Below are 13,979 nucleotides of genomic sequence, written 5' to 3' on the forward strand. Positions count from 1 at the left end.
TTGACACTTGGGCTGAAATGAAGCAAGTGATGAGGAAACGATTTGTACCCTTCCATTATACCACGGACTTGTACAATCGGCTCCAACGACTCACTCAAGGTTCTAATTCGGTTGATGAGTACCACAAACAAATGGAGGTAGCAATGATAAGGGCCAATATACAAGAGGATTCGGAAGCAACCATGGCAAGATTTCTTAATGGATTAAATCCTGAAATTAGGAAGATGGTTGAGCTTCAAGACCATTTTGAGCTATAACAAATGGTGTCTTATGCAGAGAAGGTGGAAAAACAAGCCTTACCTATAAAGACACCTAGTGGCCGAACTACTACATTCTCTTCCATACCTTGGAGAAGAGATCAATTGCCAACATCCAATGCTTGGCCGAGGCAAGGCAATAAAGAAAGGGAAAACAGGCGAATGGAGCAACCGTTCCATCCGAGTGCAACTCCTTCTAAACCAACCCCGCGACCGACTCTTCCAAAGGCAAATACGTCTACCAACCAGCTAAAGGCATGTTTCAAATGCAAGGGAATTGGCCACCTCATGGCTCAATGCCCTAACCGAAGTATCATGTACATGAATGAAGAGGGAATGTGGCAAAGCGAAGGAGAGGAAGAATATGCGGACATGCCACCACTTGAAGAAGAAAGGAAGGAAGATGACCTGGTTGAAATAGAAGAGGATCCCTTAGCTCGAACTATGGTGACTATGAGAGTGCTAAATGCACAAGCTCAAGAAGATGATCTCCAACGGACCAACATTTTTCATACGAGATGCAAAATTGGAGATGAGATATGTCTCATGATCATTGATAGTGGCTCTTGTACTAATTGCGTAGCTACTGACTTTGTTGAGCAAAAACACCTTCCATGGACTTACCACCCTAAACCCTATAGACTATCTTGGTTAAATGATGGGGGGGAAGTCAAGGTGACCAAACAAGCTTTAATCGTTTTTTCTATTGGTCGATACAAGAACCAAGTTTTATGTGATATAATTCCTATGCAAGCTAGTCATGTCTTGTTAGGGCGTCCTTGGGAGTACGATCGGCAGGCTGATCATATTGGACTCACTAATAAGTATAAGTTCATTATGGACAACCTCAAGATCACTCTTTCACCCTTGACACCTACACAAGTGTATGAAGAACAATTGCATCTAAGAAAAAAGCGAGAGAAAAGGCAACTGAGAGGGGCAAAGAAAAAGCCGAATGTGCCCGAGGATGAGGAAAAAAAGAAAGTAGAGGCCGAGTTGAGTAAAAGAGAAAATTCGAGTGGGAAAAGACTCAGTGAGGCCGAGAGCTTGAAAGCGAAGAAAATGAGCTTTTATGCAAGTGTGCGTGAGATAGATAGGGTCTTGAATGCACAAAGTCTTCTCATAGTACTTATGTACCGGGAAGCCGATTATTTTTCTTTTTACACACTTGGCATAACCGATTCTCTTCCTAGTGCAATCTACTCTCTTTTGCAGGAATTCAAGGATGTGTTTTCGGAGGGACTACCGAAAGGATTACCTCCAATTCGAGGTATTGAACATCAAATCGACTTTGTTCCTGGAGCAATTCTACCAAATCGACCAGCCTATAGAGCAAATCCGGAGGAAACAAAGGGAATCCAAAGGCAAGTCGATTCCCTCCTTGAAAAGGATCAGGTTCGTGAATCTCTTAGTTCTTGTGCGGTTCCAGTCATTTTAGTACCTAAGAAAGAAGGGACTTGGAGAATGTGTACAGATTGTCGTGCAATTAATAAAATTACTGTTAAGTATCGTCATCCTATTTTTAGGTTAGATGATATGTTAGAAGAATTGCATGGGGCAATCATTTTCACTAAAATTGACTTAAGATCTGGTTACCATCAAATAAGGATAAAGGAAGGAGACGAATGGAAAACTGCTTTCAAAACAAAGTATGGTCTTTATGAGTGGCTTGTGATGTCTTTCGGCTTAACAAATGCTCCAAGTATTTTCATGAGATTAATGAACCATGTTTTAAGGCATTTTCTTGGGAAGTTTGTTGTTGTTTATTTTGATGATATATTGATCTTTAGCAAGTCTTTAGATGAACATGTTAAGCATTTGCGACTTGTTTTAAGTGCCTTGCGTGAAAATAGGTTGTTTGCTAATATGGAAAAATGTGTCTTCTGCACTCCTGAAGTTAATTTCCTTGGATATATTGTTGGTGCAAATGGCATAAGTGTTGATCCCGCCAAGGTAAAAGCCATCTTAGAGTGGCCGACTCCAACCAATGTGTCTCAAGTAAGGTCTTTTCATGGTCTTGCAAGTTTCTATAGGAGATTTGTTAAAGACTTTAGTACTATTGCAGCACCTTTGAATGAGACAATTAAAAAGAATGTGGGATTTTAATGGGGAAAAGAGCAAGAAGAGTCATTTAATAAGCTTAAGGATTTGTTAACTTCAGCACCTATTCTTGCTTTGCCTAATTTTGATGTGACGTTTGAAGTTGAATGTGATGCTAGTGGGATCGGCATAGGGGTTGTCTTACATCAAAATAATAGACCCTTGGCATATTTCAGTGAAAAGTTGAGTGGGGGAGCTCTTAATTACCTTACTTATGATAAAGAATTGTATGCTGTTGTGTGTGCTCTTGAAGTGTGGCAGCATTATCTTATGCCTAAGGAATTTGTGATACATACTGATCATGAATCAATTAAATTCCTTAAGGTTCAGGGAAAGTTGCATAAAAGACATGCGAAATGGATTGCATTTATTGATTCCTTTCCGTACATCATTAAGTATAAGAAGGGGAAAGATAATGTCGTTGCGGATGCATTGTCTAGGAGGTATACTTTGATCACTAACATGAGCACTAAGCTACTTGGTTTTGAGCACATTAAAAACATGTATGCACATGATGGCGATTTTTCTAATGTGTTTCAAGCATGTGAACATGCTGCATTTCAAAAGTACTATAGGCATGAATGTTTCTTGTTCAAAGAAAATCGCCTGTGTATTCCCAATTGTTCGTTTAGGGAATTACTTGTTAGAGAAGCCCATGGTGGAGGATTGATGGGACATTTCGGCATTGATAAAACTCTTGACATCTTGCATGAACACTTCTATTGGCCTAAAATGAGGCGTGACGTTGCTAACATTTGTGATAAGTGTTTAAAGTGTAAGCAGGCCAAGTCAAGGAGTAACCCTCATGGATTATACACTCCTCTACCCGTACCTCATGCTCCTTGGACAGACTTATCCATGAATTTTGTGGTTGGCTTACCAAGATCTTCTAGAGGTATGGATAGTATCTTTGTTGTAGTGGATAGATTTTCTAAAATGGCTCACTTTATCCCTTGTAGGAAAACAAGTGATGCGCGCCATGTTGCTGATTTATTCTTCAAGGACGTGGTTAGATTGCATGGGGTACCGCGTACTATTGTAAGTGATAGGGATGTGAAATTTTTAAGCTACTTCTGAAAATCACTTTGGGGAAAGTTGGGAACGAAGTTGCTATTTTCTACTTCTAGTCATCCTCAAACGGATGGTCAAACCGAGGTAACCAATCGAACCCTTGGTGCTTTACTTCGAACCATTGTTCAAAAGAACTTGAAAAAGTGGGAAGAATGTTTGCCTATCGCTGAGTTTGCATATAACCGAACCACTCATTCTACTACTAATCATTCTCCTTTTGAAATTGTTTATGGGTTTCAGCCGCTAACTCCTCTACATTTATCACCTATTCCTGTTGATAAGTGTTTAAGCGCAAATGGTGTCAAAAAGGCAGAGGCTGTTCGGACCTTGCATGAGAGAATTCGAGCTCAAATTGAGAAAAAAAATGCGCAATATGCACAACATGCGAATAAGGGAAGAAAGCATGTTGTATTCGAACCTGGTGATTGGGTTTGGGTGCACATGAGGAAGGAAAGGTTTCCAGCATCTCGACGGACTAAGTTACATCCAAGAGGCAACGGACCTTTTCGAGTACTAGAGAGGATCAACGACAATGCATACAAATTGGAACTTCCAAGTGAGTATGGCATAAGCGCATCTTTTAATGTGTCTGACCTATCCTCTTTTGACTTTGATACAGACTTTTGAAGATTCGAGGACGAATCCTTTCGAGGAGGGAGGGAATGATGCGGATACGGGTGCGCAACAACTTCAACCTTGGGTCAAGAACCCTTTGATCAACATTGGTGGTCCGATGACAAGATCAAGAACCAAGAAGGTGAAGGAAGTTTTACGAGCCTTGATCATTCACTATACAAGCAAGGAGCAAGTTAGGTTTGAAGATTTGATGGACCATGACATTACTTTGTTCACTTGTACGTTTGAAGTGAAGGAATGATCTCATACTTGTTAGTTTAGTTGGTAGTTGTTTTAAAACTGTCTAATTTAGTAGTTGTTAGGCGTTGAGTATTTTATTACTTATTGAGCCTTATCGGAAAGCCTTAAAGAGCTGGCTCTTTAAACTCTTTATGCGGACCGAATTTCTTTCAGGTTTATGTGGGCCGGATTTTGCCCTAGTTTTAACCTATAAAAAAGGCACCTCTTGTATCAGTCCGAACAGAATATTACAACCAGAAATCGTGAGGAATTTTTCTTTCAAGTTCTTAATCGAACTTACTCTTGAATTCTTGAGTTCATTGCTTAAAATTCAAATCTGACTTTATCGATTAGTTTGCTCCCTAATCGTGGTGTCTCTTCATCCATCTTTATTTGCTTAAGGTTGCTGATTGCCTTTGTGTGTCAGAGGTCTTGAGTTCATGAGAACAACCGAGTTCAATTTCCATTGGGAGAAAAGGTCCAACTCTGATAATTACAAGGTTGGGAGGGTTTAGGAGGGTCTTCCCCTAGGGTTGCCTTATCATGATAATTTTTTTTTTAAAACCTTACATAACTCTTTGGTCCCATTCATATCATAAATTAATAATTTACTAAAATTACATGTCATATTTTTCTAAAATAGGAGTTAATTAATGTTTTTCTTAAAATTTAAATATACCTGAAGTTTATTCATAATTTTTCTTATTGCATCTAAAAGTTCTGGACTGGAATTCTCATTTTGCAATAAGAAATTATGAGGAGTTATTAGATGGTTTGAGTGCTTCCTTCCGCATAACTGGCTCTAGAACTACTATATCATCCTTAGGTTCATCATTAGCAGATTTTTCAATGATGTTAGCAACAATTTCTTTAAATTTGAGACCTATAAACTTATTTCAATTTTACCCGAATAATCCAACAGGTAATTTATATTCATTTTATTATGGTAACCTAAATCATTGATTATTATCTGAAGTCATCGATATCTTCTTCATTTAAGGGATCATTTAAGTTTTATGAGCCCATTTCTTTCACAAAAAGCATTTTGGAAAAGGATATCAATTACATACGTAAATATTCCTTAGAACTTTAGCTTCCTTTTATTAATAGCATAATTTATATTTCTATAAAACAAATAAATTTTTAATTAAATGAATGTTTCTTTGAATTGTAGATATGATTGATAAATTATTAAATTATCGAGCAATTAACATTTCTTTAAATTAATAGAATTTGTATATTCCTAAAGTTATTAATTTATAGAGATTTTACATCTAAGGTTTCTTATTCTTTTCGTTCTTGACATTCATTAAACATATGGTATGGAATTTATTTAATAATAATCATACTAGATCTTCCAAAGGCCATAAGATTAGGTTGGTCAATAAAAAAAGAATAGAGAATAGGGATAATTGCAGAAACCTCCCCTGAAGTTTCTGACATTTGCACTGACCTCCCTTGTGGTTTGAAAAATTACACAGACCATCCCTGAGGTTACAAAGGAGGTCAGTGCAAATGTCAGAAACCTCAGGGGAGGTTTCTGCAATTATCCCTAGAGAATAACTTACCTACCTTGACATTATGTATATAAGAAGAGACCTTCAACTACTCAAATATTACGATAGAAATTATTGTCAAGTTTTAGATGTTGTGAACATTTGTTTCTTATAGTTATGTCAAGGAAAAAAAAAAGATATGAAAAGGAAAAGAAAAACAAAAAGTAGAAAGATACAGAAGAAATTTGGGAAGAGATCCAAAGGGGAGAGACAAGCAAAGCTTGCTTCTTTTTTCGGACGTGGTTGATAGGGAGTCTATGCGGAAAATTTAAAAAAAAATTAGAAAAGCAATAAAATTTGAAATTGCATCAACTTGGGTGTATTTTTACAAAAGAGTATTATTTTGGAAATAAGCTCCAAAAACTTGTATATTGGTACTATCATTTAAACGGCAAATTTAGTGTTCATTTACAGATACAGAGAGAAAGCAATTTTAAGAAAGTGTTAATTACAAAAAAAAAACTCCTCATTTAGCATAGTCAATTTTGCAATTTCTACTCTGACATTATTTTTGTCTCATTTTATTCCCTAAACCGTTAGTCAAATGATGTGTGGTATAATGGAAATCAAAAAGACATTGATACCTCTAAGAGTTAAGTAAAATAAAGTCGCTTATAGTATAGTTTGTTTTGCATTCTATTCTCTACATATACAAAATATCGGAGTTGACTAATGATTTTGGAAACAAGCAGACAAATAGAGAGAAAACTAATATTAGGTGATAAAGTGCAAAATGCATTATACCTTTCTGACATATCCCCCCAAGCAAAGTAAATCTCAACTAGCGGTTTAGAGGGTAAAGTGAGAGAAAATTAATGCTAAGGGATAAAATGGAAAAGTGGTATGATCCTACCTTCAGTCATCTTGGAAGTAATAGGATTGAATTATAGGTAGAATCATAAGATCGTAGATCTTACTAAAGATCCAAAAAATTGACATATTATTTTATGTATAAGCTTATTAACACCAAAAACATATATATACTATATATAAAGGGGGAGCATTGATTTTGTGTAAACTTTTTTGTCATCTTTTTAAATTTTCAACTTTATCCTCACAATTATTTAATCATATCTTTATCATTTGATTACATGTTGTCCATATAGCCAATTAGTGTAACCACAACCAAATTCCACTTGTGACCATCTACAAACATTGTAACTACCAATTTAATTAAAATTCTATTCAAACACTTTTAAAAGATTAAAGTTTATATTTTTTGCTTATGAAAATTTTATATGAAATTTTTTCATGTAAAAAGAGATTGTTCCTAAATAGCACACATATTGCGTGTGCCTTGTCACTAGTGCAAATAGATACAGACTCTATATGGATTTAGATTTTTTTCCAAAAACTATTTTTGTATTTGAAATCTACGGTAATACTCCAAAAACACATGCAATTTCAAATATAATTTACAAAAATACCAAAAGAAATAAAAAACAAACCCTACCACATTTTCTTCTTCCATCCATCACCATCACTTGCCACGCACCACCACCCACAACCACCACCACCATCCCCCGCTCCTCTCTCTTCCCCCTTCCTTCTTTCTCCTCCTTTTCCCTCCCTTTCCATTCCTTCTCCCACCTCCTCCCTCCCCCCCATCTCTTACCCTGATACTCACAATGAAATAGAGATAAGATTCTGGGATAGATCCTCCACTTTATATGCATTGTCGGACTGACAAGTTGGATTCCTTGTGCCCTGCTGAAGCTTAGATGATTAAATAATGTAGGAAAATCTCAAATATTTCCAAGAGGCCTCATCTGATCTCTTCTAATTCAATTGATTGGACTATAATGAAGAGAAAGTATTCATATTTCATACTGAATGATCTCCATATAGTTGATGAAATTGTTCTTTGGATTAGTTAGATGTATAATATAAGTTGTTCGTTGGATCACTTAGATGTATGGTATACGTTGTTTGCTAGTTGAATCAGTTAGATGGACAGGTGAGTTCACTCCGCGGGTCAAAGAAATTTGGGCAAAACATATAAAAGTCCCTTGAGGTTATACGAACATATAGAAAAACCCCTTCCAGTTTCAAAACATACACTTCGAACCTCATGGTTTGGACTAATTTAAAAAAATGATGAAAATCGTTTGAATTAACAAGTTTGAAATACACGCGCTTCTTTTGCAAGTATTTGTATTGGAAATAAACAAATTTTTTATTGATATATCTATTATACCCTTAGTTATAATACAGAAAAGCCCCCGTGGTTAAACAAACATGCAGAAAAAGTCCTTATAGTTTCAAATCATACAATCCAGTATCTCATGGTTTGAATTAATGTGAAAAATTGACAAAAATCATTCAAATTAATGAATTTGAGGTTGCTTGACGTTAAAAATAATTTTTTTTAATTCAAATTTTTAGTTGATATACCTATTAAACTCCTTAGAACTCATAAAATTTTTAAAAACAATCCAAAACTCCCAAATACAACTCACCTTATTTCTATACATAAAATAAATAAATAAAAATTTCCAAATAAAACTTACCTTATCTCTATACATAAAATAAATAAATAAAAACTTCCAAATTCAAGTTATCTTATCCGTAAGTACAAAATAAATAAATAAAAGCAACACGTAACCATAAGGAGCTTTTCGATAAGTTGACCTAACCATTGGGGATTTTTCCGTAAGTTTGCTTAATAGGATGGTTGTTAGAAGGTCTTTTATTACTTATATATATTAGGACAATTGTATTATTTCGTCTGCCACCGTTAGTTTTGACGACTTCCGTTGATGTTTTAAATTAATTCAAATCATGAGGGTCTGAAATGTATAATTTGAAATCATAAGGGACTTTTCGTAAGTTAGCTTAACCACAGGGGACTTTTTTATACTTTACCCTAGAAATTTTAATTCAAATTTCAGGATGGACGGCCAAAATTACCTTGAGGGTAAGAGGAAAAAAATTGAAAATTGAAAATTGAATTCAATAGCAGCATCTGCATTTCTAATTGAAAGTCTCATATCTTCGGCTATATGGGCCCCACATGTCTGAAAAAGCAGCTAGTAATCCTCGATCGATCACGTGTCAAAAGAGTACAGCGGTCCACGTGTGGAATTCAACCCAACCTGATAACATTATCCTATCCATTGCAAAACATCTGTATAATTGGATAGAATGGGTAAAGATTTTTATTATTTTCTTGAATCCACCTAGTAAGGATCCTATTTTTGAAGATTTTATAATATTACAAAGACGTTGGACGGACACAACGGATAAGGGAATCACATGTCATCCATTCGAATGGAAAGTCAGGATAACCTCTATACTGACATCACTCAACTGAATGCAAACTATCCCTACATCTCTGTCACGTTGGTCACATGTTCTTTTTTTTTTTTTTTTGTCAGCAACCAATGTTTTCAGAATCAGACCGGACCAGTCGGTTCGATCAGTTGGACCGCAAACCGGACATACCACCGGTCCAGTCCAGTATTAAATCCCGAAGTTAATAAAAAATTGCTAGAAATCGGTCGAACCGTATGAACCGTTTAAAGCCGCACGACCCGTAACCCGGCGGTTTTCTAATTTTCAAACAAAATGTCAAGAATGTAGCAGTACAAGTTCAAACCTCGGTCTCCTTGTTCTCATAAGGCACTCTTCACCGCTAGACCACAGCTTAGTTTGTTGAGAGTTCTACTTAACTTGACTAAAATATAGATTAAAAAAATCAAACCCTAACATTAAAAAAAGAAACAGCCGATGCACTTTTCTTTCAAGTTTCAATCTATCGCTTTCTCGGCTTCAAGCAGCCAACGGCTCCAGTTCTCTTCTTGAATTTTTTTTTTCAATTTTTCTTCTTAACCCTTTCAAACCCAAATATCCACAACAAAATTTTCTCAAGCCTTCATCTTTATCACTATCATCTTTTGCAGATTGTAGACAAGTTGGAAATTTCAACTTTCACAAGATATTTGAGACTCAAGAGTTTTTCCTGTTTTCCATCATCTTGGTATGTTTAATTTTTCCTTTTTCAAGATTTTTGTTTTCTATATTATTATCTTTAGCCGATTTTTTTTTTGCATTTTCTTCTTTTATTCCCCAATTTTCATCTGTTTCCCCTAACTTTTGTTTTATTTTTATTTGATTAATTAAGGATGAAATTATGAATCATTAATTAATTTGCAATCATATTTGGAGAAGCTATTTTTTTTTGGATGAAGTATCAAATTAAAGAAATTAGACATTGATGAAGTATCAAATTAGTAAATTTTGTATTAATGATTGTTCTATTTTTTCTATGCTATTTATTGTGTTTTTATTGCCTTTTCTATGCTGAAGTAATTAGTCTACTGAATGCTCATTCATCTTGAATTTTATAGGTTTCACTAAAGCAACAAATTTAAAGACATGTTAAAGCTGATTTGTGAAAGTTGTCAAAGAAAAGCTTAAAAAAAAAGTGCCAAATCGGACCACATGTTTGTATGTCTTGGTAAATTCCTAAATGGTAACTTCAGGACCACATGTTTAGTAGCAATTAATTTTTTTTATGTGTTTAGTTGTATCTTTGTTTTTTAAAATTTTTTAATTTTTTTTAGTTTGAGCAATTAGATTTATATTTTTATGATAAAATTTTAATTTTTTTAGGTTAAATTGATGAAATTGTGAAGGTGGTGTTGTTGCTTATCATGCCATTGATAGAAGTTTGTTATTCAAATGGTTTGTCTTGAATATGAGTTAAACTCTTTTATGGACTTTTTTAAGGATTGTAAAAGAATTTCAATATTTATTTTATTTATTTTTGTGTTTTTATTTGTGATAATTGATGAACATTTGGATTGTATCTATTCATGTTTGTAATGAATTTATGAAAACTTGTGGTGAATTATGATATTTTAATGTTTATCATTCCAGGTTTTATGTATAACTTTTAAGAAATTTGTTATTATCTCAACTTAAATTTAGTTATGTTGGTGAATGCATTTTAAAAACTTAAGTTATCACTAACCATGTTAAATTGTACATTAGGTGTCAAGTTCAAGTGTAGAATGAAAACCTGTGAAATACTTAACACTCAAGTTGCAAAAAAAAAAAAAAAAAAAAACCAGAAAACCGGTGAACCAGCCAGTTGGATAGGTCAGACCGCGAACCGGACCCCTTTCTAGGGGGGAAGGGGAAAGGGCTCTATGTGAGTAGAAACTCCATCGAAACTGATCAATGAAAACCGTCACATATTGTGACAAATTTTGTGAGAGGCAAGGTTCGAACCCTTGACCTCCCACACCACCAGCCTAAGAAGACTTGGGATGACCACTGGATCAAAGACCCAATGGCCAAAATCGCATGTTCGATTTATCATGAAAGTTGGATCCGAGAATTCTAGCAGCCTTCTCTGACTCTTAGGCACCGATCCTAGGCGAGAGACAGGAAAGTAGTGAAGAGAATCAAATCCAGGAAAGATCACACGATGTGGCATTTTGTCCACTGACACAACAGACAAGCAAATTTCATCCACTCACTAGACAGCAACATCCATTTTTTTTCCCATAGACAGAAGAAACACACGCACCCAATTAGATTAGAAACGCTCAGAAAATCATCGGAAGATCGAGTCAGAGACTAATCTAAGGAGACCCACAAACCAACACAATCCAGCCAACATCCATTGGATTGCTGTTTTTATTTGACTTCCGTGAACAATTACTAAGGCTAGGCACCAGTGTTATCATGCCTGTCCAGGTACCATTATTGGTGGTGAAGAGTCCAAAGTTCACTTGTGCTTTGACTTGTAATTGGCATGGAAAGCACTTCCTAATCTCATTGAAAGTGTAATATTTTTTATTTTAAAATATTTTAAAATAATTATTATGTTTAAAAAATCAAAATACCTTTTAGTTTCTCTTTCTAATATAATCCTTCTTTCTAATCATATACATATTATCATTCAAATTTAAATTTTAAATTTTATAAAATTAAAATTTAAAAAAAATACAAACATTACAATCAAATTATTTTTTTAAAAAGTTGAATTATTCAAATATGACTAAATAAATGGGATGAAGGGAGCATCAGTAAGTGCCAATAATGAATGATGACTTTTGCTGCATGTTAGGTTATATGCTTAAAGGCCATATTCATTGGTCTTCCTTTCTCTAATATGGAAGCTCCCTCTATTTTACTGGGCAAGTTTTCCCTTCTAATTGCAAATGCAATCGTGCTTCCATCTCTTACTGTGTTCGTGAGTTCTTCCCTATTCTTTTCCACTGTTATTTATTATTGTTAATGGCTTTTGCCATTTTGCTCAGGATTTTTAGATTTTTAAACTTCTGACCGTTAATTAAAATTTTAGATTAAGGTAGTCTTTCCATGATTTTTTGGGTAGTATTTAATGATATTTTTGCCATTTGAATCATTCTACTTCTGCTAATTTTTAATGCTGTTTGTTAACTTGGTCCGGTGAGGATTTATTGCTTAGTAGAGCATTTACTTTTCCTTCACTTTTCCAGCTACCGTTGTTGGTGGCGAAGAGTCCAAAGCTCACATGTGCTTCTGAATGTAATTGGCATAGCATTTTTCCTTTTTTCAAAAAAAAAAAAAGAAAAAAGAGAAAAGAAAATGGCATAGCTAATCATTTTTCAATGTAATTTAAAAAGTAAACAAAGTGGACATTAATTTTAAAGGGATAATTTCTGAAACTTCCCTTGAGGTTTTTGACAATTTTACTAAACTCCCCTAAGGTTTGAAAAATTACACTTACCTTCCTTGATTTAATAGTTTTAGTGATAAAACCTTAAAATAATATAGATTTGGTTAAATTTTTAAATGAATATCCAAAAATGCCCTTGTTTAATGAATTTTAATTTATTTTTCTATACAATTATAAGATTATCTAGTTTAATTATAAGCAAAAGGCGCCAAATTTTTCATACCCATACCTACTATTTGATAAACAACTATAATAGTAATTTTATCACTATAATAAGATACTTTTGATGGTAGTTGATTATGGATTTAGATTTATAAGATAGAAAAGAAAATGTTAAAATAATTCATTTACAATTTATGAATTTTTTGAGCAGTGGGATTATTATAATTTAGTAGTGATTTTGGGCCATTTTTTATTTATTGTTAATTTTAATACCAAAAAATAGAAACAAAGATCACTAAAAATATTGGATTACATATAAGTTAACTCATCAAAAAAAATCACTAGTTTGTCATTTGGTTACAATAAAAACTAGAGGTAATAGTGGCAGTTCAATAGTTTATTGGCAAAATAAAAAAAAAGAAATAAGAAGGAAAAAGAATGAAAATGTAATTTTAAAAGTCATTATAAGTATAAGCATACCAAACAAGGGAATTTTATTAAAATATTATGGGTAGTATTGTCATTGTAAATGACAAGGGACGTATGTGTATTTTTTAAAATCTCAAGAGAGCTAAATGAAATTGTTAAAAACCTCAAGGGAGGTTTCTAAAATTATCCCTAATCTTAAAGTCGTGAGCTAACATCCAGTCCTAATCCTAACTATTATAAAGCACCCATTGCATCGATTAATGCTTTTAATCTATGAAATAATTAGAACACGTAGCAAAGTGTAGGGACAATTTTGTCCACCACTTGCATGATTTAGAGCAAAATTATGTCACGTATCGTGCTTATTTCATAGATTAAGATTATTAACCGACACAATGGTTATGAGTGTACAGATTAGTTAATTTATTGGCTAATTTATGACAAAAATTTGTTTAATGACCAAAACTTGATTCGACCAAATATGTAGTAGTCGTTGAGATTTTTTATCCTCCTTTATTTTGTCCAACCCGTTTTTGTCTTTTCCCTTACTTTTCAACAATGCTTGAAAATCAACCAACTTAAGGGGGGACCCACTAAACTCCACTGTCCAGGCAATTGCTGACTGGAAGGGGAGCTCAATGGACCTTAAGGGGGGGGGATCTCTCACACTCTCAAATCGATGTGGGAAAGGGGAGAGGGAAACACTCAGACTGACTTTGCATGGGGTTTGTTGGTACGAAGACACAGAGCCATTGTAAACTTATCGCTTGCGTTAGCTACTCATTTATGTTTGCTCCGCTTTTCTCATTCTTTATTTATTGTTCATCTTCTTCTTCTTCTTTTTTGCCAAACACTGTAACAGATCTTGCATTAAAA

Source organism: Coffea arabica, chromosome 3c (genome assembly GCF_036785885.1).
Source record: "Coffea arabica cultivar ET-39 chromosome 3c, Coffea Arabica ET-39 HiFi, whole genome shotgun sequence".
Lineage (NCBI taxonomy): Eukaryota > Viridiplantae > Streptophyta > Magnoliopsida > Gentianales > Rubiaceae > Coffea > Coffea arabica.